Source organism: Pipra filicauda, unplaced genomic scaffold (genome assembly GCF_003945595.2).
Source record: "Pipra filicauda isolate LSUMZ 115617 unplaced genomic scaffold, ASM394559v2 scaffold140_size2443280_pilon, whole genome shotgun sequence".
Taxonomy (NCBI): domain Eukaryota; kingdom Metazoa; phylum Chordata; class Aves; order Passeriformes; family Pipridae; genus Pipra; species Pipra filicauda.
In genome coordinates this window covers 2,282,287-2,307,208 of record NW_024103885.1, presented here as the reverse complement: position 1 = coordinate 2,307,208, position 24,922 = coordinate 2,282,287, and the positions used below count along the sequence as shown (strand labels likewise).

Sequence of the window (24,922 nt, the reverse complement as noted above, 5' to 3'; positions counted from 1 at the left end):
AATATAGTTAGGTCACGTAGAAAGAAAATTAGAGAGATGAAGGCGCAACTTGAACTGAATCTAGCCACCTCTGTGAAGGATAACAAGAAGTCCTTCTACAGATACATCAATAGCAAAAGGAGGAGCAAGGAAAACCTCCATTCTTTACTGGACATGGACAGGAATATAGTTATCAAAGATGAGGAAAAGGCTGAGGTATTTAACACCTTCTTTGTCTCTGTTTTCAACAGTAAGACAAGTTCTCCTGAAGACAGCTGGCTTCTGGAGGTTGTAGAAAGATATAAGAATCTGAACAGCCCCCCTGTAATCCAAAAGGAAACAGTTAGTGACCTACTGAGCTGCTTGGATCCCCACAAGTCTTTGGGACCAGATGGGATCCACCCAAGGAAGCAGGACTCGGGAAACTACAGGCCCATCAGCCTGACCTCAGTGCCTGGCAAGGTTATGGAGCAGATCATCCTAAGTGCAGTCACACAACACCTACAGGATGGACAAGGGATCAGACCCAGCCAGCACGGACTTAGGAAGGGCAGGTCCTGTCTGACCAACCTGATCTCCTTTTATGATCAGGTGACCCACTTGGTGGATGAGGTGAAGGCTGTGGATGTGTCTACCTGGACTTCAGCAAAGCCTTTGACACTGTCTCCCACAGCATTCTCCTGAAAGAGCTGGCAGCCCACGGCTTAGACAGGGGCACTCTGTGCTGGGTTAGGAACTGGCTGGAGGGCCGGGCCCAGAGAGTGGTGGGGAACGGGGCTGCATCCAGCTGGTGGCCGGTCACTAGTGGTGTCCCCCAGGGATCAGTGTTGGGCCCAGTTTTGTTTAATATCTTTATTGATGATTTAGATGAGGGGATTGAGTCCATCATCAGTAAGTTTGCAGATGACACTAAACTGGGGGGGAGTGTTGATCAACTGGAAGGCAGAAGGGACCTGGATAGGTTGGAGAGTTGGGCTGATTCCAATGGGATGAGGTTCAACAAGGCCAAGTGCCGGATCCTGCACTTTGGCCACAACAACCCCATGCAACGCTACAGGCTGGGGACAGAGTGGCTGGAGAGCAGCCAGGCAGAAAGGGACCTGGGAGTGCTGATTGACAAGAAGTTGAACATGAGCCAGCAGTGTGCCCAGGTGGCCAAGAAGGCCAATGGCATCCTGGCCTGGATCAGGAATAGTGTGGCCAACAGGTCCAAGGAAGTGATTCTTCCCCTGTACTCAGCACTGGTGAGGCCACACCTGGAGTACTGTGTCCAGTTCTGGGCCCCTCAGTTCAGGAAGGGTATTGAGGTGCTGGAGCAGGTCCAGAGAAGAGCATCTAGGCTGGTGAAGGGACTCAAGCACAAGTCCTGTGAGGAGAGGCTGAGGGAGCTGGGGCTGTTCAGCCTGGAGAAGAGGAGGCTCAGGGGAGACCTCATCACTCTCTACAACTCTTTGAAAGGAGGTTGTAGCCAGGTGGGGATTAGTGTCTTTTCCCAGGTGACTATCAGCAAGAAAAGAGGGCATGGTCTCAAGTTGTGCCAGGGGAGGTTCAGGTTAGATATTAGAAAGAATTTCTTTACAGAGAGAGTAATCAGGTATTGGAATGGGCTGCCCAGGGAAGTAGTGGATTCTCCATCCCTGGAGATTTTTAAAAAGAGACTGGATGTGGCACTTAGTGCCATGGTCTAGTAACCACAGCGGTAGTGGATCAAGGGTTGGACTAGATGATCTCAGAGGTCTTTTCCAACCCAGCTGATTCTATGATTCTGTGATTAGTGAACTCTATATAAAGTGGTCAGGATTTTTGGTGTGTGTTTTATGAAATGTTTGATTACCTCCCACTCCCCATCTCCTATAGGTGACAATGTTATTTTATTAATGTTATTTGTTTTAGCTAAAAGCTCATTTTTGCCATTTATGAGCTTAAAGATAAATTTGTTAGTTTGGGTATCCACAGGTAAGACACATATGTACATTGTGCATATATGTTCATGTAGATCTAGATTGCTATCTAACCATGGGGAATGACAATATAGGAACAATTTATTTACATATTTATTGAATATTGGTTGATTTCCCAGTGCAGATTTGTTATTATTATTATTTCAGTGCACTCTGAATAAAAAAGTTTTTTGTTTTGATTTGGTTTGGTTTTTTATCACTTAAAGGACAATGACAAAGAAACCTCAGTGAATGTAGGACCACAATTCTATGTGTTCAGGAGGTGACTTTAAGAGACAGTAGCTACAATTATGTGACAATCTCTTGTTCAACAGTTCTATTTTATGAAGGATTTTGTAATTTTGACATCTTTGCTTCAATGAAGAAAAAATATGATAATGTCAAGTTCAGAAGCAGGAAGAATCAAGAATAATATTCTTTAATTGAGCTAGACTATTTTAGCTTGACAAAATTGAACCATTTGATGTCACCTTTATTTTTCATTTACATTACTATATATACAGATGTTACAATTTTAGATTTAATTGAGACATGGGCTATTTCAACACTGTCAACTCCTTAACTTCCTCCTTGCTCCTCCTCCAGAGGATGTTGGAAGAAGTGGTGTTCTTAAATTTTGAAAGAAATGTGCTTCACAATATAAAATATTTTTATTTTTTTATTAGATCTACTACTGAGTTACATAGAGACCATAACAGATTTTTGTGCAGGACTAAGATTGGTGACTATGCTGAAATATAATGACTCGTTTTCAGGAACAGATAAAACCATTATACTGCCTGGAACACTCTTGATGCTGTCTGGCTTTTACTTTTCAATTACAGCATACATTATTTAATAGTTTTCTCTTCTTAAGATCTTCATACCTTCTCTGCCTTTTCAAGAGTAAAAAGCTAATAATATGGAAAGCATAAAAATTACAATGAAAATGATATTTAAGGAAAATCTATGATACCTAATATTTATTCCATCAGTTGTGCCAGGGAATTTGTTTCAAAACTTGATTCCAAACCATCCTAAGTGCTGTACCCCGAAGTGCACACATTCACTTTGAACCAGATGTTGTTGGGTAAATAATATAAAACATAGAGGCCAGAGTAGTGCAGGGTTTTGCTGTTCAATATGGTCTGTTCTGTGGTGGCTCAGGCGCAGGTCCTGTGGGACAGGTGCAGGTCTTCCAGTCTGGAACAGGGGCCCACCTCTGCTATCATGAAGTAATCAATGTACTAAACAGTTATATAAAATCTACTTACATGGATGTTAAAACTAGTGCCACTAATAGGCCCTTTTTAAATTGCGGTGCGATTTTTGGGGTTGTCCTGTGGAGAGCCAGGAGTTGGACTTGATGATCCTTGTGGGTCCCTTTTAACTCATGGTATTATATGATCTATGATTCTAAATCTTTGAGACGTTGACTCTTGATGGTTTTTATTAGGCTGCTTTGAGAAGACCTATCCAAATGGTGTTCAGAGAATTAGGAGAAGAAGTAGATACCATTTTTTAGAAATACTGAAACTGTTTCAAGTTGAAAGTCAGAATTAAACTGTATGGGCTGTCACAAAACCTTACATATCTTGATGCTTTATTATCACATTCAAGGAGATAGGCAGCAGCTTAAATTTATACAGCAGTTTAGGCTTTATATCATCTACATAACCACATTTAATTTTATTTCATTTGAAGTGACAATATCCCTGCCACCACATGACTGTGTGATATTTCTGGAGCATGCTGGAGCATGCTCTCTGCACTGTTTTTAGTTTTGACTTGATGGCAAGTAACACTGAAAATGATGTAAAGTTGAAAAACTAAATAAAGTATTTAGTAAGTAAATACAATGATGTATTTACTAATCCACCATGCTTTAAATTCAGTCAGTTTCTACTTTCCTGTATTCTGCTTGACACTAGATATCAGCATCTGGGTATTATTTTAGATTGTGCTTTAAATTGCATATGAGTATCCTTTATTTGCATGGAGGTCATACTGTTGTTTAAGTGGAGTTGTATGGGAACCAAATGGTCTGGGAAAAAAAAACAAACACATGTACATAAATAACCACAGGTATTCCACAGGATGCTGTCATGGGTCTATCCAGATCAAGTAAATGCTCTAGGTGTAGGTAATCCTACCTGCAGACAGTCTGATCTCTCTGAGTCCTTCCAGTCCGTACTTCCAGTGACATAATGACAAATGTATCCTCAGCTTGAGATTTCATTTTATCTCTTAATCTCTCTTTGCTCTCAATCCAAGATTGGTTTTGAATTTTCATGCTTTTACTGTTTTAGATTTTTTTTGTTTAATTATTATAGCAAGAATAAGACTCTTAATGTTTTTGTGCATTTTATGCTGGTTTCCCCCCCATTTTCTTTTGTTCTCTCTACTGCCTCATTCACTTTCCCTGTGATGTCCATTGCAGTAGAAGTTAGGAGATACTCTTCAGATACCTTTTGCCATGAGTCTGTGGGTGGAAGCTTATGATCTTTTGCTTACAACTGATAAGAGTCAGTCAGAGAGGGTAGGCCTTTTTGACTGTGTCTGTGAAGTATTTTTGTAAAATGGACCACTAATCCTGGTCCACAGTAACTAAAGATTGATATTTTTTAATTAATAACATGGAAGCTCTTCATGAAGATAGCAATGTGAAAACTTTGGGGAAAATACGTTGCCCTGATTTCTCCACAGTAAGCAGTTTGTTAGATGCCTAATTAGTATTATAAGGCGAAATTTTGTCACATCCATTACTTGAGTTGAGAACTTCATCATTCATCAGTTTTCCAATAAATGGAATAAAATGTACGTGTTTTGATCTTGTGGAGTAGCAACTGAAATCAATATGAATAAACTGAACACACTCATTAGTATTTTCATAAGGTAACAAAAAAAGTTACATTAGCTTACTAAGGGACATTGGAGATAATCAAATCTAGGTTTTGTATTGTCTAATTAAAACAGTTAAACAAAACCTAAGACCCAATAGATGATATTCTAGTCTAATGATGGATTTAAACACAGTATCACAAGGCTGCAGGATGAAAAAAAGCTAATTTCACAAGCAGTGCATTTAAATTGCTAGTGCAGGCAACAAAGACTTGCTTCAGTTTTTGTATTATAATGGATACTGCAATCTATGCCCTTGTCTTGGCTAAGTAGGACAAAGATATTCACTTCTTATACAATCCATTGACGAGTTCTTAAGAAATCTTGCATCACATGGCATTCTGTATTTCTTCATTAATTGGCCGATAGTCCTACCTAAAATACTTTATTTGATGTTGAGGTGCTCTTTCTTTCTCTCTTTTCTTTCTATTTTTTTCTATCTCTCTACTGCATATTCATTGTTAAATAAAATCTGTGTTGTTGATTTCAGCAGATGGTTTCTCTTGCACCTTAATTAAGGCAAAGGCATCTTTCACTGGTAGGTTCAATGAAGTCACATTTTTTCAGATGTAACAGGAATCTTCCCAGGATTGTTAGCTGCTAGAGAGGTAAATTGAGGATACTCTATTCACCTGTTTAGCTCACTGTGAAGGAGTTTTTCAGTACATCCAAACTTTTCCCCTTACATATTTATTTCTGTTTTTATATGGTATTGCAAGCTAGACTGAATTATCAGGCTTAATAAAAATTACTAATTACAGACAAGGCTAAGTAAACCAAGCATAATTATAAAGCAGTACAGAACAATTAACAGAAAATATATCCCAGTGTACCCACTGCTGAAATACATGCTTCCTAATAATTTTAGTTGTACAGTCAATGAAATGGCACTGATAAGGTTTACAGCCTCTCAGTGGAAATAGAGGAAGTATGTACTAATTGTATGCACATTTTTAATAAGAAATAAGAAAAGCAAGGTCAGGTTCTGGAAACAACCTTGAAGGAGCAGCACCAGTAATTTACTCTATGTCACTTGTTTTTTTCCACCGATATTTCTGACACTAGCAAGTCAGAAAAATGTAGACTTCTGGTTTTTATGACTAACAGCAAAAGAAACATAAGGACTATGACTGCAGCTGTTCACTTATTTTTAAGCCAGGAACTACTGTGATTTTCTTAGAAGTCAGAGGAAAAACAAAACGTAGGTTTCACTCCGTAGGCAAGAGTTTTGTTAGATTACCCTGTCTAACACAAATCTAATCTATGACACATTAGAATTTACAAAATTGAGCTGCTATTTTGTGTATCTATTCAATTAGTATAGACTCCATTTAGAATACATCTATAAATACATAAATTTTATCTCAGAATTTTGCTTAATGCTTTCAATTTCTGTAGTGTATGCCTGAGTTTGCTTTTAGTAAGAAATGTTTCAAATCACATGTGAACATATAGCATTGGGTTTTAATTTTGCACTTACCACTTGAGCAACAAATATGTGACTGAAATGTACACTGTTCTATTCTGAAAAAGGAAACACATTTTTATGTTTTTGAAAGTAGCTATAGGTAATTTTCTAAACAATGCTGAACTTATCATTAAAAAAGACGAGGAATATGCTTGTATATATCGTGGAAGAAAACTGTGCAAGATGTAGAGAGAACCTCGTGGGGTGTCCATCTGCTATCCTCTGTCTGAGACAAGCCAAAATTATTCTTCCAGACATACTTCTGGAATTTACAGCGTCTAAGTAGCAAGAATGTTGATTTTGAAGCTATAAAACTATAAAATAGTTTTTATCCCTACCATTGTGTTGTTACAGCGTTGTTACCTCAGATGCATTTTAGTACAAGCTCTCTCTTCACATGGAATAATTCATGGGTTCTTTATTCCTTCCTCAGCTAAATGTAGCTTATTCTAGAAATGCTAATTTCCTCATTTATAAATGATTCCAGAAATGCTAGTTTTCTTGCTTAATGCCTGACTGGGCCTGGTTATGCTACAGTGTAAATTTGGAGTTAGGGAGATCCACAATGAGACAAAATGGGACCTGCTGCTATTTGAAGAACAGTCTCATTACACTGTAAGCGTGTCTGCTTGCTTAACAATCCTAACACAGAGAGATTAGTCGGTTTTTCCTCTAGATTAATATTAAGCAGTCAAAACTAATTTTCCTGGTTCACTATTTACATGGCAATTTTCCAAATTTATTGAGTAGAAGCTGTTTGCTGGATTATTTCTGAAAGCAATTATTCATCTGTTATAACAGAAAAGGAAGCTGTTCTTTAAATTTCAGCTGATTTTTACTGAACAAAGGTGTCACGTGCTCTTGTGTTCCCTGGCCAGAAAAAAATTAGTCATATTTCTGGTACAAGTACTCCCAGCTATAAATAACAATCTGTTTTCTAGTGTTCTCTAGTATGAATTTAAAATTCCCTGTTTTGGCAATTTATTCCTGCAATGCAAAGAGGTGGCTGTGAATAGAAGTGAAATGGATTTGACAGAAAAGCAACATTAATATTCCCTGAAATTATTTGTCAATATTCACCTGCTTATAGACATAATGTTCTTCTTCAGCCATTCATTTGTACTTGTCTTTCTAGTCCTTTAATGTAGTCACTTCACTAACCTTTTCAGGACCACTTCAGCATTTGAAATCACGAATAAAAAAAAATAAAAACTGCATCAAAATATCCCTACAGTGATGCTTCCTGCCCAGTGTGCTCTTTGAGGAGGATATTTGGGGAATACTATCATAGTCTATGCTTCTCTTGCCGCAGCATTGTGCTGTGAAAGCACATGGGCTGTGGTGCCGAGGAGGTTATTGCAAGGATGTCATGAGGCAGTTGAGGGAAAACAGAGGCAGTCTGTGTGTTGGAGGCTACTGGCTGGAGAGAGCACCCAGGTTTTCTGGAACAGGATGATTTCCATTTTTTATTTGGTTTTGACTCCAATAGCCTGACAGTTTTTTTTTCTTTCTGAATTCTTTGTCAGGTAGAAACCTGAGTCTCCACTCACTCTGCTAACCTCATGCTTTATTGCTGACTTATCATTCTGACTCACTTTTGATTCGACAAGTCTAGTTTGACCATTTTTTTTGCCTTACCTAAAATTCTGATCTTGAATTCTTTGCATCAGGGACTGTTTTTTTCATCTGTGTGTAAAATGCCAGCATAGTTGGCATTTAGTTCAGCTAGATTTTGTAGGCACTATCATAATATAATTAAAAACTGCTATTAATAACTTGATCATTCCAATAGCTCACTCGTTGAGATATCACTGTAACCTCTGAGGTTGTTACTATTTATTTTCTGTTCTCCTTAATGCCTAGAGACTAAAGACAAGATCAGAGTTTTTTGAACACATGCAATGAAATTCATCTGAAGAAATGTAGATCTTTATATCTGGCAAATGTTCAGCCTCCTATAAAATTATCATAGTAAAATGATTGAGACTTTGCTGTTTGCCCGTTGTCAAAGTCAGTACTGTTCATCTACTGGTCTTTTTTTTTTTAATAATAACTTCTATCTGCTTTTCATAAGAACATTTACTTTCGTTCAGTTATTTTTGAAAGAAAACTAATGAAGTGTTGCTAATTGAAATTAAAAATGAGTAGTATAATCACTGAGTTTTTAAGGTAATGATACTCTGTTTCAAAACAATTTTTCATTGATTCTAATTTTTACTGTTTTTTCTCCTGTGTTGCTAATAGCAATCCAATATTATGCTTAGCAAGTCTAACTCTTCTGATTATGAGTAATAGTGGACTACGGATGTCAGAAAACAGCTCTTTCCATCTCTTGAGCACTCTGCCTCCAGTTTAGACAAAAATATTTCTTTAAGATGCAAGGAAGCCACAGGTTATACCACAGCACAGTAATCTTTATTTTTATCTCTATTTCTTTCTCAGTAAATTAAAACATATGATATATCTTTTTGATCTGAGCTGAGCATTAGGCTGTTCTTTTCATTGGAAGAAAGGAACTTGGGCGTGCTGGCTGACTACTGACTGAACACAGGCCAGCAGTGTACCCAGCTAGCCAAGAAGGCCAATGGCATCCTGGCCTGTATCAGCAACAGTGTGGCCAGCAGGACCAGGGCAGTGACTGTCCCCCTGTACTGGCCACTGTGGTGAGGCCACATCTCAAGTCCTTTGTCCAGTTTTGGGCCCCTCACTGCAAGAAGGACATTGAGGTGTTGGAGCATGTCCAGAGAAGGGCAACAGAGCTGGTGAAGAGTCTAGAAAACATAACTGATGAGGAGAGGCTGAGGGAGCTAGGTTTGTTTAGTCTGGAGAAGAGGAGGCTCAGGGGGGACCTCATCGCTCTCTACAACTCCCTGAAAGGAGGTTGTACTGAGGTGAGGGTCGGTCTCTTCTGCCTTGCCTGCAGTGAGAGGACAAGAGGAAATGGCCCTAAAATGAGACAGCAGAGATTCAGATTAGATATTAGAAAAAAAAAGGCAGTTAGGTTGCCCAGGGAGGTGATGAAGTCCTTGGAGGTGTTTAAGAGACACCTGGATCTGGTGCTGGGTCATGCAGTTTACTGGTTTAGGGGTTAGAGTGATGGTGCTGGATGAATGGTTGGACTGGATGATCTTGAAGCGCTTTTCCAACCTTGATGATTCTGTGATTCTGTGAGTACTTCACCCAAGATCTTCCCTCTGATATAGTAGTTAGCTCAGTGTTCATCATCTTGGATATGAAGGTAAGGAGTTTTTCTAACTTTGTGTGCCATTTTAGACTGAAATAGAAATTATCCTGTTATTTTCTTGCTCATTTTTATTGTGTATTTCTGCAGTTCTTCTAAGGTGGTCCTTTTCCTTATTACCCTAACTAATTATTATCAGCAAACATTCTTACCCACCTTTCCAGGTGGTTCATGAGCATGGGGACAAGCACAGTGCCAGCAGAGGTGGTGGCCCCTCTCCGCTATCAGAACTGAGCATTTTTCTCACAAGAAGGTGCTGGTATGGTGGGTAACTCTCTCCTGACCCAGGGACTATGCTTAAAATTATGCACATGAGTGAGTTCTATTCAGCTTCAAGACACTGAAGCAAAAGCTAGGCATGCATGTTAAGCATTCGGTTACTTAGATGTTAGGTTTGAGCTTGATCCTGCAAAAACTTGTGCTTTGTTAAGGTAAGACCATATAGCACTTTGTAGGACATAGCTACATGTTTTAAACATGGTGTAAGTTGTTTTCTTTTTCATAGCTCTACACTTTTTTTCCTGTTTAAAGATATTAAACTTGAAAACGACACTAACAATCTGTAGAATTTAGCAAGTACATATTGCTTTGCTCAAGCAGAACTTAATTTTGCTTAATTTTGATCTTATCTGTTCAGAGCATATTTAGATTTAGCCAATAGTGGTTAGAATTAAGTTGTTGTTTATCTTCATTCAACATTGCCTCAGGCTTTATGAAGAACATAATACTGTAGTTACATATGCCTTAATGTTTTAGAAGACAAGCCTATAATGGCATACTTATGAAAGTGCATTTTAAACCACAACCAATATTTTTACAGGACAAGTAAAGAGATTTGTTTAATCTGCCCTATTTTTAAAGTGATATTGCCATGTGACATAGGGTATTACTGTGAGAGAACTAGATAAACACATTAGAGTAATTAACCTTCCTGGAAAGAGGGAGCTTCTGAAACTTCAACATAATATTCTAAAAAATAGTTACGGTTGAATTATCAATATCTGCTGGATAAAGGCTAACAATGTCATTATATTTTGTTTTAAAAATATTGGGATTATTTCATTTGGAGACAAGTGAATTGAAATCAAATGAAATCAAGGGAGCTGAGCCAGTCTTTTTGCACTAAGGCTGAATCTGGAACATTTTCTCCCTCCTATACTTTTTATTTGCTCCATTACAAAGGCATAAGCTTCAAAAAACTGAGTATCAGAATTCAGCCTTAGTGAAAGGAGAACATGAGAACATTGTGCAGTTGTTTAATTTGTGATATTGGACAAATTAGGACATTTCTGCTTTTTTCTGTACTATAATAATATAGCTCATTACAGCATTTCTGATTCAAGAATACCTTGACATGAAGTGGTTGACATTTTCAAAGGGCTTCCTGGTCAAATTTTTTTTTGACATCGTTATACTGAAAACCTGGCAGAAGCCCTTGGTTTAGTATTTTGACATATGATTGCCAAGTATTTAAAATTACTTGCTTTCCTCTACCTCTTAACTCTGTCCCTTCATTCATTTCCCCTTCTTGAAAGACTGAAAATACTTAAAACTCTCTTGCTGCTTTTATAATTGTTCCAACTTTCCTCAAACTGATTGATTTGAAGCAATGTTCTTGATGCCCATTAAAAAAAAAAATTGCCCTATGTATGAATGTGTTTTATTTGGAATGTGAAACTGTAACAAGTATTTCAGTAATTAGACCACAGGATTTTCTTCTGATACTCTGAGTGTGCTTCAAGACAGGTATCAGTCAGAATTTACAGTATTCTCGCTCAGAACACTTTCCAGTTCCTCAGAAAGTTTCTCAGGGACTGCAGAGATTTTCCAGCTTTAGTGTCTCATTAATATACATCTCCGTCTGATGTAAACTGAACTCAAATAAATAAACTTCTGATGTAAACTGAACTCAAAACTTGCTAATGTGACACACTGTTGCTTGTCTGGATGTGAGTGCCATTCCTCTGTTAAAACTGTGCCTGTAAACTAGCTGAGTGGGAAGTAACCCTCCAGTGAAAAGTGGAAAAAGAACTTAACATGAGGTAGCATATGACAGATTGAGTTGATTTTTTTTTCAAAATAAAAAATAATGTATTAAATTTGTGTTTATTAATTCAGTTTTGGAGGGTTTGATTTTTTTTTTTAAGATGAAGAAAAATACCACGATATTATCTTCAGCTTGAGGACCTGCTCTAGGTTTTATGGAGATAAAATATAATATTGTGGACTATTGATAAGCCAGAGTAACCTTTTTTTGGCTGTCAGTGCAGCAAGACAGCTAGGTACTTTTTGAAACACATTAATATTAATTGCTAAAATTGCTAATAATTACTGCAACTAGTCCTGGGGTTTTTTAGTCTTGCAAACACCTGGTAAAATGTGTCATCATGTACCTGAAAGTTATGTGGAGTATACACAAGCACACTCTTTTCTTACCCCAGATTTAAGTGGAAAATAAAGACTTAAAAGTAGTTGATTAAAAAAAAGGTAAGTCTTCCTTCCCAAACCACATGGCTAGAGACTTTGTTCATATTTTGTTTTGCATATGCAAATAGTCTTGAATTGATGAATAAAAATTTTAATCATCCTTGCTCTGAATCTGTCAAATGAATGACACCTTGAAATGCAAAATGACTGCAAGAATGTAACTGAAATTATTTCCGTTTTGGCTACATGAGTTACCGTAATAACAAGCATGAGAAGATCCTAAGTGTGAGGTTATAATGTTTCTCAATGATGTTAAGGTTGCCACAGATAGGCTTAAAGCACATTTGAGATGGTGATTGCAGCTGATTCTTTCTGGCACAAAATTGATATTAGACTCAGGCTTGACAGAGTAATATTTAAGACTTTTGACCTAACATGTAGTACACTCTGTTCTGTCAGCCTTACCTAGAGAAAATAAGTGCAAAAAGTAAACATCACTTCAGGCATATTTGGAAGTACTTCTTCCATCCTTTGCTCAAAAAATATTTTCAGAATTTTTATGTGGCTGTAGTTTTTCTTAGATATGGTCAAGAGCAATGCTTTTCTACTTCTAGTTCAAACTTAGAATTAAGACAATTTTTACCCAGTCCAATTCAAGGTGTCACTGTAAATATATGACAAACTATTCCTCTCTGGTCGTTCTCTGGCAGTTTGCCTCTGAACATGATCTTGGAGACACACATCAAGCTCCTTAGGGTCATTTTCCTGCTGAGTCTCATAACAGCTGGTACATTCTGAATAGTTAACACACAAGTGTTTTACAAATATAAAAGTAAAGGATGCCAGGAATAATGGATGCACTCTCTCAATATGTTCATTGCAGCAAACAAACCTAAAAACAATAAACCCTCAGCCATTCTGCTGAGTCTCCTGCTGGTCAGGTTCTGCTCCTAGCCCAAGCTGAGGAACTCAGTTGGCAGTCATAGCTTCAAGAAGTGTGTTCTCTGTAAATGGGGTTAATTGAACACAAATGTTTGCTCTGTTTTACTCTTGACACTTGCTTCATCAGCTCATAGGAGTAAATATTTATTATAATCTCTACATTTACTGATCTTTGCTTCACTTCTCTCCAAAAATATCTTCCTTTTCAGCTGGGTCTGTTCATAAGCTATGGTTTCACCTCTAATATTTTTAGTTGACAGTGTTGACACAGTTCTGATCTTTCAACTGCTGAATCTGTTAATTTTGAAATGTGGTGCTCCTCTATTGACAGAGTCTTTGTGCATTGCAAGGTGTGCTTAAACTTCTCCCTCAGCTGTTTAATCTTGCCATTTAGAAGACACAGGTTAAAGCAATGATGTGTAGGTATTGCTAGGAAAAGTTCGTGCTAGGCACTGCCTGCCTGGACAGCAGCTCTGTGGAAATGGCCCTGAGGTACAGTGAGCTGCACAGGAGCCACCCCAGGGCAGGCAGCAGTGAAAGCCAGCAACATCTGGTGCTTAGGGGTAAGGGCACAACTAGAAGATGGAGGGAAGTAGTCCTTTTTCCTCTGTTTAAAGCTCTGAGACTGAATCTAGGGTGCTAGGTCTAACTTTGGGTTCCCCAGTACCAGACAGTTGTCATACTGGAACAAGAGCACAGGATGACCAGCAATGTGCTGTAGGGAAAATGTAAAGAAGTAGTTGTAAAGAAGCAGCTGAGACACCACAGCTTATTCAAGGCTTTGTGGGACATGATTACAGTCTACAACTGCCTAACTTTTGGCAGTCTTTGGGAAGATGGAGCTAGACCTTTCTCGGGTGCGCCAAATAAGAGGAGGTCTAGTTGGAAACAAATTACCATAACAAACCTGGATTGCATATCACAGAGTCGTAGAATCCTCTAGGTTGGAAAAATATCAAGACCATCTTTTAACCATAAATCTTGCTTTAAGTGCAAGCCCAATTTAATAAAACTTACTGTTTCCTCCAGGGAAAGAGAAAACGTTACTTTCAAAGGTACAGGACAAATACTTGCACAGACCATGATATCCTGAGATCAAAAAAAAAGGAAAAAAAAAAAGGAAAACCAGCTGCTTTGGTCTCCTGTATCTGAATCCAGAGGTTACAAAATACTAATGCTTACACTGTAGAGAGATTAATATAAAAATTATCCACGACAGAATGGAGATACTTCTGAGGTGGCATGCTTGATGTCTTTTTACCATGAGACTGGTGAAATATTGGAACAGGGTTCCAAGGAACTTGTGCTATCTCCATCCCTAGAGGTGTTCAGAACTTCACTGAATGTGGACCTGAGCAACCTGATGGAAGGTGACCTTTCTTTGAGGAAGGAGTTAGACCAGATGGCCTCTTGAGGTTTTTTCCAACCGATGTGATTTTATGAGCTTTATTTTTCATGTAAATGCTATTAGAATATTCCCACAATTTCACCTATTTAGAGTCTTAAAATCTAATTAAATTTGTCCTGGCAAGAATCTTACTTATGCATCTTTATCCAATTTAAAATTAAAAAATATTTTTTGCTGTCAGACTAATAGCAATTCATCTTCACTAATGCAAAACATGATATTATGGCAGATGATGTAATTTGGACTTCTTGTCCTTGCTTGCAAACTCACAAAGCAATATTATTTGTTCCATTTCTTGCATCTTTTCATGTGAGATAAGCATCATTTTTTATTCTGAATTGGTCACCACAACTGTGTGTGCAGTTGTGTGGTTTTGGATGGAATTCAATTTTGCATTCCAAAGTCCTTTCTCTCTTATTCTTTTGGATTCTTTGAAATGTTATTTATGTCAGAACACTGCCCACATATCACAAGTCTTCTCTCCCCCAGTCCTTCAAAAATATGCTGAACTTCTTCACCTTTAAACTAATCATAACGTTCTTTATGTTCTCAATCCTTAAAGCATTCTCTTTAAAGGAGTGTATTGATCTAATTTCATTTTTTATGCTGAGTGCAGTGTATTTCAAATGCCTTTTGTATAGCTTTATTTTGGCCTCTTCTTCTGAGTTAATTTAAAATTACGAGAAGCATTTTCATGATCAGAAATGGCTACTGACAAGTATTTTTCTGTGTGTCTTACCTTTTGCTGGTTTCTGTTGCAGTTAGTTGTACTTTTAAAGAGAAATTGTTTTGGTAATTTTCTGAAGCCAGTGTTGAAAATGGATACAGCTCAAAACAACCAACTCATTCAGTATCTGTCATAGTACCTACTAGCCTGTAGGACTCTTGAGCTGCATGTAGTCCATTGTTTCTTTGTCATCACAGGTGCAAGAAGGATAGCATTAGGACAATTAAACATATCCTCAATATGTAAAAACATGAGACAAGAACAGTATACTAAAACCAAAGAATATTTAAATTCAAATTGTAAAGGAAAGATGAGGGAAACTTATTTTGGTTTGCAAGTTCAGGTCAAAACCAATCTTTCATATACCAACTGAATAACCTGATATTGGACTGTTAATATTCCAGGCTCATCCACTCTATGTGGTTGTATTTTCTTTTAATGCTTGTTGTGGGATTTTGTTGGTTTTGTTTTTTTTCTACACAAATATATATTTGTGTAGAAATTGCAATATAAAATTAAAGCATTTAATTAAAGCATTTTTTCAGATCTCAACATTTTTCATGAAATGTAATATTCTTCATCGTTGTTTTGGCTACACCAAATTTCTAGGCACACCAGTTCTTTACTAGTCCATCCTATAGTCCTACTTAATAATAATAATCACTTAAACACATTTTCCTCAGATTTCTGTTTATGAGAAACTTGTACCAGTTCTGTGATCATATACCAGTTCACTTCTAGTGAATGATGAACTTCTTTTTTATGTTCTCTGCATGTTCATCGCCTTGTAGAAAGGTTGGTCTTGGCAGTTTTGAATAGCTAACAAAGTTCAATTCACTAAGTTTAGTTCTGTTATGTTACAGAGTTGTGCCCCTTGAGAGAATGACAGTTGTGAAATTGTTAATATAATTTCAACAGGCTATGAAAAAGCCTTCTTAAAATGCATGAAGTCCATAAGCAAAGAAAAGGTCTCTACGACCTGACTACATTTTATTTTTTCCAGATTTCAGGCTTCTGTATGAAGGCGTTAATATAATGACAGAAAGCAAGCTTGGAACTTGGATGAAAATTATTAATAAGCAGTAGTGTGCACTAAGGAGAATTTTTTTTTCCCCTGACTAGGATAAAAAACTTATTTGTGTCAGATTCATGTTGCAATAAAGGATATACAACTATAAATAACTAGTTACTTGAGACCAGATGTGCAGCAAATAAAAGAATGTATGGTAGATGATATGTTCTTCTGTGCATTTCCACTGTTTGGATGCCTTCATTATGTTTCATTTCAAACTATGGCAAAGAGATAACCATTTTAAAGTGATACCTGTAAGATATTTCCACAAGAGCAATTTAGCATTGGTATGCAGAACAGTCAGCATTACCTTGAACTCAGCTTTTATACAAGTAAGACTTTATGACCGTGGTGATGCCACAGCAATGCTTTTGACTAAAACCAGAACTGATTAGACTGCATTATATTACCCATTCATATTTTACCACTATTGAACAATATATTACTTGAATTTCAGCTGCCCCAGATCTTGTTACATAATGGACAAGTTCATTATAAAGGTTGGTTGCAAAAGAGGAAACCGATCTGTTTGTATCTTTCTTTGCTCTTTAATTCATGCTTATTTGGTATATTTTGGACTAATGCTTTTCTAAAATAATATTTTAACTTTGTGATTAATTTCTGCTTTTCAAACAGATATGCAGTTTTCACCCTTATTGACAGTTTGTCTGCCCTTTGTCTTTTATTCCCTGTCCTGTATTTCTCTACCTTACCCAGTCATAGCAATAAGAATTACTGTGTTCACCAAGTGAATCAGAGTGCCTACACACTCCACGTCCTTTCTGTAGCAAGACACTCTTTATAGAGAAAGGGACTTTCATTCCATCAGTGCCTCATTTGATCAATCTGTGGCTCAGCATTATTATGGTGACACGAGGCTCTAGAGAAGAAAAGATCTGCTGAATTTAGGTTTTCTATAGCAAAAACTTTTAAAGCTATGTTATTATTTCTATACGGTGTTTGTTTTTCAAGACCATTCTTAATCACTTTAAACAAGATAAAAATTAAGCTTAATTATGATAGCAGCTATGAGGTACTTGTTACTGATACAGTACATGGGAGAATATAATAATGAAAAATTAGCTGTAATCAAGATAATATTATTTTAATGTTGATTAATATGAATATTATTATTTTTAAATTGTTTTTAAGTCTTATTTCATTTTCATTCTTCACACAATAATGTTTTAGGGATAACTAAGCATTAATTGTTTCAGAGACACTATGTCCACTGCATTTTCTCTGTAGTTACTCAGCTATATTCTTTCCTATTTTTAATTGCATTTCACCATTTGAGAGGCTTAGTTAACACATTGCATGCTTTTCTAAAATTAATTCTTTTTTTCCAGTTATTGTAACAAAAAGTTTTTGAAGCCTCTTGACACTACTTTGACCATTTCAAATGAACTATATTAGAAGTCTGCAATTAAACCTTCCAGATGACATTTGAAGAAAATACCTGAGCAGCAAAGCCCTGCTTTGAAATGTGACAACCAGCTTTTCATACCCGTAATAGATACATCCCTATACTATAATCACTAAAATCCTCTCAGTACTTTCTTCTCTGAGTCTGAACAGCTCTGTTTATTCTATAACAAACACATAAATATATAGAACAATTGTGCTGACAAATGGAGAATGATGATGGTCTCATGGAGAAAAGATTAATTTTTAAACAGTTATTCTTTCTGTTTTAATGCTATGAGAAAAGTGTGTTAGCTCACACAAGCTAAGCTTGGGGAAGGATTTTATGGCTTTCCTCTAATTTTGCTCTTGCTACAAGTAACTGAATCCAAAAAAGTGAACAGAATTTTGTATATGCTCCTGAAAAGAAGAATACTTCTGTTTTCAAGCTGTGAGCTTCATCTTTTGTGTATCAGGATGAGATAGATTGGGTGCCCAGCCTCACTTAGGTACAGAAATTGCATGTTTCGTTGAGGACTAACACTGAATGAAATAGCAAATGGAGATATCTGCCTTTAACAGGATTTTTGAGAATGATTAAATTCCTCTTCCCTCATCTACTGTTCTAGGAATGAAATAGCAGAGAAGTTGCAAGGCAATTCACAACTGTTTTTCTTGCCTCTGGTCAGCAGTAGCTTCAGAGATTTCTGAACTGGAATACCTTGCTCCTCATTATTTTCCTCTGCATTTTACGGGTATCTGAGACAGGACATCATTCCTGAAGAGTCAGCTGATGCAACTTAGGAATGTCTTTGTATGAGATCAAAATGTTCTTTTGAATTTTCAGGGATGTTCTTAGGTGGGCTCTTACACAGTTAAGAAGAGTCATGGATCTATACGTTCTTCCATTTTTTTTTTGTTTATTTAGCCTGAAGGGTACGTCATTGAATTAGGGCCACTTCTTTACTGTTGTAACTTGTTTTTCAGTTTTTCTGTGAATCACAGACTGTAATACTTCTGTATAATACTGCTTAAGGGAAGGAAGGCCACTCTCTGTGTGAACTAAAGCCTGAACCAGTAGGCTGTATTATGATACTGTTATTAAGATGCCAAAGCATAGTTTCAGAATCTTAGGAACGCCTATATATCTTAATAAGATGTGGGAATCGCCCTTTAAATCTCAAATGCATATGAGAAAATATTAATATATGTATGTATCAGTAAATTTTTTATGATATCATTATTTAAAGGTTTGCATTCTGACTTACTGCTGTAATAGACTGTGTTCTTTACCTGAATTCTCTTAAATGAAATAACCAACATAATTTATTCAACAAAGACAAAATAGCACACATATAGTACACAAATATTAAACATTTTCCCTATTTTTCTGATGATCTTATGACCTCTAAATTTGCATTTCAAATGGAGCTATACTGTCAGACTAGCCAACAATTTTCTGCTCATATTAACCTTCTGTCAGCAATACAGGTTGCTTCTAGGTCCATTAAAATCAATTGCTCAGCTTTTGTTTTTTATATTTCAGTTATACATTTTATATGCAATTTTACTTGAATATGGATATAGATGTGACTGTGCTGCCAGTAGTTTTGACCAATAGCCTAATGGTTGGAGATCTCACCTGGAATTGAGTAGATGTTACTTAAGGTCTGAAGAGGGTCATGTTGGTGACTATCACTTCTCAAAAAGTATTCTCCTGGCCTACCAGTGACTCGGGCATGAGATATGGAGAGTTATCCATTCTGCCTAATACTCAGTTTGATTTATTTTTGTTATGTGGTTAGCTTTGGGAATTCAAATCTGAAAAGAATGGTTATCACAATTTCTATGCCTGTTACTCTCTGCTAGATAGTATAGGAAAACTGTTAGTTTTATTTATGAAAAGGTTATTACGTTCGCTGAGACAGCATCTGGATTTTTATTGCATCATTAATACCAAAGTATTTAAGAGCTGTGTCTTCATATACAAAGTTGGGGTTGATTAGGGTTGATCTCTTTTTTTTAATCAAGTTATCAATTAATCTTTTCCATCACTTTTTTTTAAAAATAAAGTGAGTCAACTTAATTAGGTCTTTGTTTTGTGAGTGCTTATGGCAGGAATAAGCATACGTCAAAATGGCATGAAATTTCTTCTTCATCCTCTCATGAGTATAACTCTTTCAGTTGCATCTGATCCAGAATTGCAAAGCACTAAAATTTCACATTTTCTTGATGCTTGTACACTGTTTTCCAACCATGTGTAACAGCAACATATTGTGCAATTGAAATCCTCAGAGGTGCTGCAAAATTCATCCAGTTATTTGGTTAGGAAGTATGAACAAGTATGTGTTTAGCATATCTGAGTCTTAAAAAGCTCTAGAAGCACTATATGAAGGCTATTTGAAATGAAGGACAAAAGTGGTAAGCAAAATGGTTCTCAATTGGGGATAAGTAAAGCTATTAGGAAATAATGAGAGTAGAATAACTGTTAAAGTGCCTTTTTATCTCTGCTATAGTATTTGTATAGAATCTAATGTCTGTGCTAATTAGAAGATCAAATTTCTGTAAAGCAGAGGTGTCTCTGGTCAGGATAATACCTTTCCCCAGCTTCTGTCCCCATATTGCTACAAAATACCTCAAGCCTGTTGGTAATTATTTACTTCTTTCCGATATAGAGTATTAATTTAAGCTCTTCTTATAAAAAGCTTTAAAAAGCATCCTCTTTTGAAAATACATTATAAATAAATAAGATGGGATTGAAAGAGTATATCCTTTCTGATCCGATACAGATGTTGAAATATGTGAAAGTAGAGCTGACTTAAAACACTATTTGTTATAAAATGCAAACTAATTTGTTAGTTGCATCCTTGCCAGCTACCCTCTGTAATCTTCTGGTTTTTCTATTGCTCATCACCCTTAGTGCTTCCTTGACACAAATATTCACAGGATGTGTTCAAAATTCTAGTTTTTCATTCATATTAATGATTCTTATGGGGTTTTTTTTTCAAGATGGATGTTTCACTGCTTTTCAGGTTTCTGAACTGCCTCTCTAGTCTCTGAACAGAGCCAGTTGCTTTGCAGGCTGCTGGGAAGTAGCTGATTTTTGAAAGCTTTACACACTGGGTGATCTGATAGATTTAATCAGTTCCCATATTTTAATATGCTGAAAAATTATTTGTTTTCAAATATTCATAATTACAATGGTGAGAAAAGAACTGTCTTTTTTATATAATGTCACTTCTCAGGTAATTTGACAGAGTATGGATATGCATGTGCATGGCACAGAAGAGGTTATACTTGGAGTGTTTCACCTAATTACTTGCTTCACTGAGAATTTTGTTTCATTTTTTATCAGGTTTTCTACATGTATTATAACTTACTGCTTAAAGTGGAAAGCAGTACCTGTATTTTGTTTAGAAACAAATGTCTCAACAAGCAAGGATAATTTTTACCCCTACTCCCTTCCTTATGTAAAACCATTTAAAAATGCGAAGAAAGTATTCTAGGATATTACATTTTTTACCTTTACTGCTTACCTAAATGTGGTAGAATTGAGACAAGATTGCAATAGGTCACAACTCCCCTAATCTTGTTATGGTAAGTAAATGTGTTTGTTTTTATATACTGCCTTCTGCTAAAGAGTAAACTTGAAGATGACTTCTATTGCATATACAATTAAATTGTCATCACTGCATCTGAGTGAAAGAAAAGCAAACAGAAGTGATGACTTGCTGGGCCAGAAGAGAGATTGCTCAATCAGAAACTCCCCACTTGTTCTTCATTTATAACAGAAAACATATTCAAAATCACAAGAATTAAAATATTTTAATAGTTGTGGTGTTGAATATGTGTGTTGTACATGTGACTGAAGTTGAACTATTCGAATAGTTGAATTATTGAAACATAGTTCTACTGGAAGACTGAGGAGCAGCAATCAGGTGAAATGATACAAACCTCCTGCATCTTTCAGCTCTTTGAAGAAATTCTGTAGTTATTCAGTATGATAAGAAGGGTTCATGTGACTGCTTCAAAACTCTTTCAATGTTAGCAATGCAAATCTGGAAGACATAACTGAGGATATTTTAGCAAGCAGTCCAGCATAAAACAAAGATCATTCAAGAGTGCAAGTGGAAATGAGCAGTATTGCAGCAGATAGTATTTTGTAATGTCCAGAAAAATTACATGAGATAAAAGTAAAAAGAATGTAGCCTGAATTGGAAACTAAATTGATTTAAGCTTTAATGAAATTTAGCTTTGTATGAGAATCCTGATGGAAAAAAATAGAACGCATCTCCAGCTTGCATTTAGGCTGACCCTTGAAGATATTTGAGAAATGAGACTGCACAACTAGGACAGATAGTTAGATACTATATAAGCTACTTTTTTGATAGGATCATCTCTAAAAAGAAAGTTTTTATATTATGCATTATATCTTGATACGATCATTCCATTTGCACTGGGAACTCCACTATCTAATATTCAGCTGCCTTTTGATATGCTATTTCCTTCCATCATATTTTCAGTAATGTCTCTAAGGGACAAGCTGGATTGCTCTTGATCAATGTCTGGGCCAGAGAAGAAAGCATATTAACAGAAATGTTACTCAGGGCCGTATTGTAGAAGTATTGAATAGTTTATTTTACATTGGAGAAAAACTGAAAGTAGTTATAAAGGTAGTTTTAAAGGTACTCTTTATCCCATAAATTCATACTACTTTCTTCATTGTCTTTTATTTTTCAAGACAGCCTAATAGCAACTTTAAATGGACCTGCTACCTGTCCAATGTTTATTCGATATCAGACCGTCCTTTATTTCTGCTCTTCTGTTCATTGCCCTAGATTAAATATGTCCCACCTATCTTATTTTAAAAGCAGGCTCACTTTTGTATACTATTTCCCAAGATTTTGAGAATGCACATTAATTTTTCCTTATACTTTGTGCAGCATACCATGCATAGATAGATTTTATGAGATCTAGAAAAGATCAAGCAATTTTGATTCATTTTTATCTTGTCACTCAGTCTTGAAGACTCTAATTTTGTGACACATACAAAGCTTATCAGTATAATTTGATTAGAAATTGCTACATTTAAATAAAATATTTATTGGTCTTTGTTTAAATTGGAGGGATTGTTTTGGTTTTGGGCTGCTTTTGTCTGGCTGTTAGGGATATATGCACACACATGCTCATAAAGAAAAAAAAGCATTTTGTAGTAACAACTGTTTATTTGTAACTCATTATGTTTAAAACCCTCTACTTTATAAAGACTTCATAGTGACGTTAAAGAATTCTTGAACATTCTTAACCTCTGATAACTACTTAAAGATCAAGCACTGTGAATCACTTGACATATTCTTTATTTTTTTTTTAAGTGAGATAGTTATAGTCTAAACTGAAGAATGTTGCCATTTTACTCCTCACTTGAATGCCCTTGTTACATTTCTCACTTCAAATTTAAATTTGGATTCATATGGTGAAATTGTAATAAATATGTATTCTGATGGTCCTGTTGGAGTCAGTGGGTACAAAATAGAAAACTGAAGGAGTCATTTTGGGATTTCTATCAGAAGAGGGAAAGTGAAAACAGCGCTTTCTCCTGCTCTGCACTGGAAAGCAGTGCCATGGTGTCATGGAATTTCTCATTATTCTCATCATTCTTTCATAGCTTGCTTATCAAAAGATAAGTTAGACAAAAATTGGAAATTGTGCATGCCCTGAAGAAAGAAAATGGAATCATCCTTAAGTTCAAATCTTTATTTTAGACTGCCTAAAACTTTGAAGTTTGAAGAAACAATGGGAGTTAAGATGGATTTTTTTTGACCCAGCTGACAAATTTAAATCAAGTTTTAAGCTAGCATTCAAGTTTCCCAAGCTATAAGATTTTCATACCTACAATTTTTTCTGAGTGCAGTAGATATGTGGCAATAAGATACTGGTTGGGTGATATACAGCAAGGTAACTGAGAAGCATTTCTAAATTTATATGGAATTAATAAGCTTTAAAGAGAATTTGGAAGAGTCAAGAATTACTAGTATGCTATTTTTATTACTTGACTATTTTGGTGAGAATAAAATTGCTCAATATTTCAATGATAAAAACTGTTTCATTACAGAATTATACATAATTTCAATTATTGTTGGAATGCATTCCAATACAGATTCAGAATATACTAGAACCTGTGCTGTTAAGGTATCATGACAGATGTCTTGTGGCAAAAAGTTGCTGTAGACATATCATGAAAGGTATCTTTCAGATGAGAGTTTGTTTGTTGTTTGTTTGTGGGTTTATTTTATTTGTTTTTAATTTTTTGACCTCCATATTATTTAATTGTGATTTCTTGTATGCTGTCTTCATCCTGCCACAAACAAACAAAATTCTCAGGGATCTAAACTATTTTTTAGGTTTTTCAAATATGAATACTTCAAAATCACAAGTTTTCTAACCATTTCTTTCCTCCAGACTAAACCACACTATTTTCATCTCAAAGAACATAAAAAGGGAGTGTCAGTGTAGCCACTTCAGTAAGAATTTTGAAATATACAAAGGCTTCTTAACCACTTCACAAGTTATACAGGCTAACTTTGAAACAAATGTAGTACTGGTATGGGACAGTGAAGTCAGCCAAATGAAAGAAGTTTGAAAAGGGAAGATGAAAGAAATCTATGCCAAAACTGAACATACAGGTTGGTTGTTAAAAAGAGGAAGGGAGTAGTAAGGGCAAGAGAAGATTTTGTCTCAAAGGTCTGGTTTCTAACTCATGTTTCTGACATTATGAGCTTGCATGTCAAAGACAATTTTTCTGTGTTTTGTGTGACTATTGATGACTTTTGTGATCACAGCAGTAGCACTGACCTATGCCAGGCCAAAAAATATGTCAACGGTTGACAAATCGTGAGGAAAACTCTCTAGATCTATCTTACTTTGCAATCTGCAAATAAAAAAAGAGAAAAAGGGTGATATGGTTTGAAGCTGGCTCCCTGCCAAGTCTCCAAACCTTACCACAAGAAGTCCCCCCCCCACCCAAACCTCAGGGAGAAGAGGGAGAAAAACAACTAAGAAAAAAACCCGAAATGAGATAGAGACAGCTAAAGTGATATATATAAATATATATAAATATATTTACACTTATGTTACAGTTATATACAATTGAAATATATACAATTTCACAAGGGAAAGGGAAGGGGGAAGGGAAAAGGAACAAAACCAAAATAAAATATATATATATCCCGATTAGTAGCCCAATATCTAACAACTAAAAGAGTTAGCAAAGAAATATCTCACTACTCTCCTTGGGACAACCGAGAGTCGCTCTGGAACGATCGCCGGCAACCTCCGTCTCCCAGGGTCGACAAGGCCTCACCAGGCCTCGCTCCCCAACCCGACAGACTCAACAGCAGGGAACCTGCACCTCCA

General features: G+C 36.2%; 1 protein-coding gene across 2 annotated transcripts in view; it reads left to right on the top strand.

Moving 5' to 3' along the window:
* The window catches only part of HCN1 (hyperpolarization activated cyclic nucleotide gated potassium channel 1), a 202,855-nt gene that overhangs the window by 44,859 nt on the left and 133,074 nt on the right, over window positions 1-24,922 (top strand). The gene's annotated exons all lie outside the window — the stretch shown is intronic.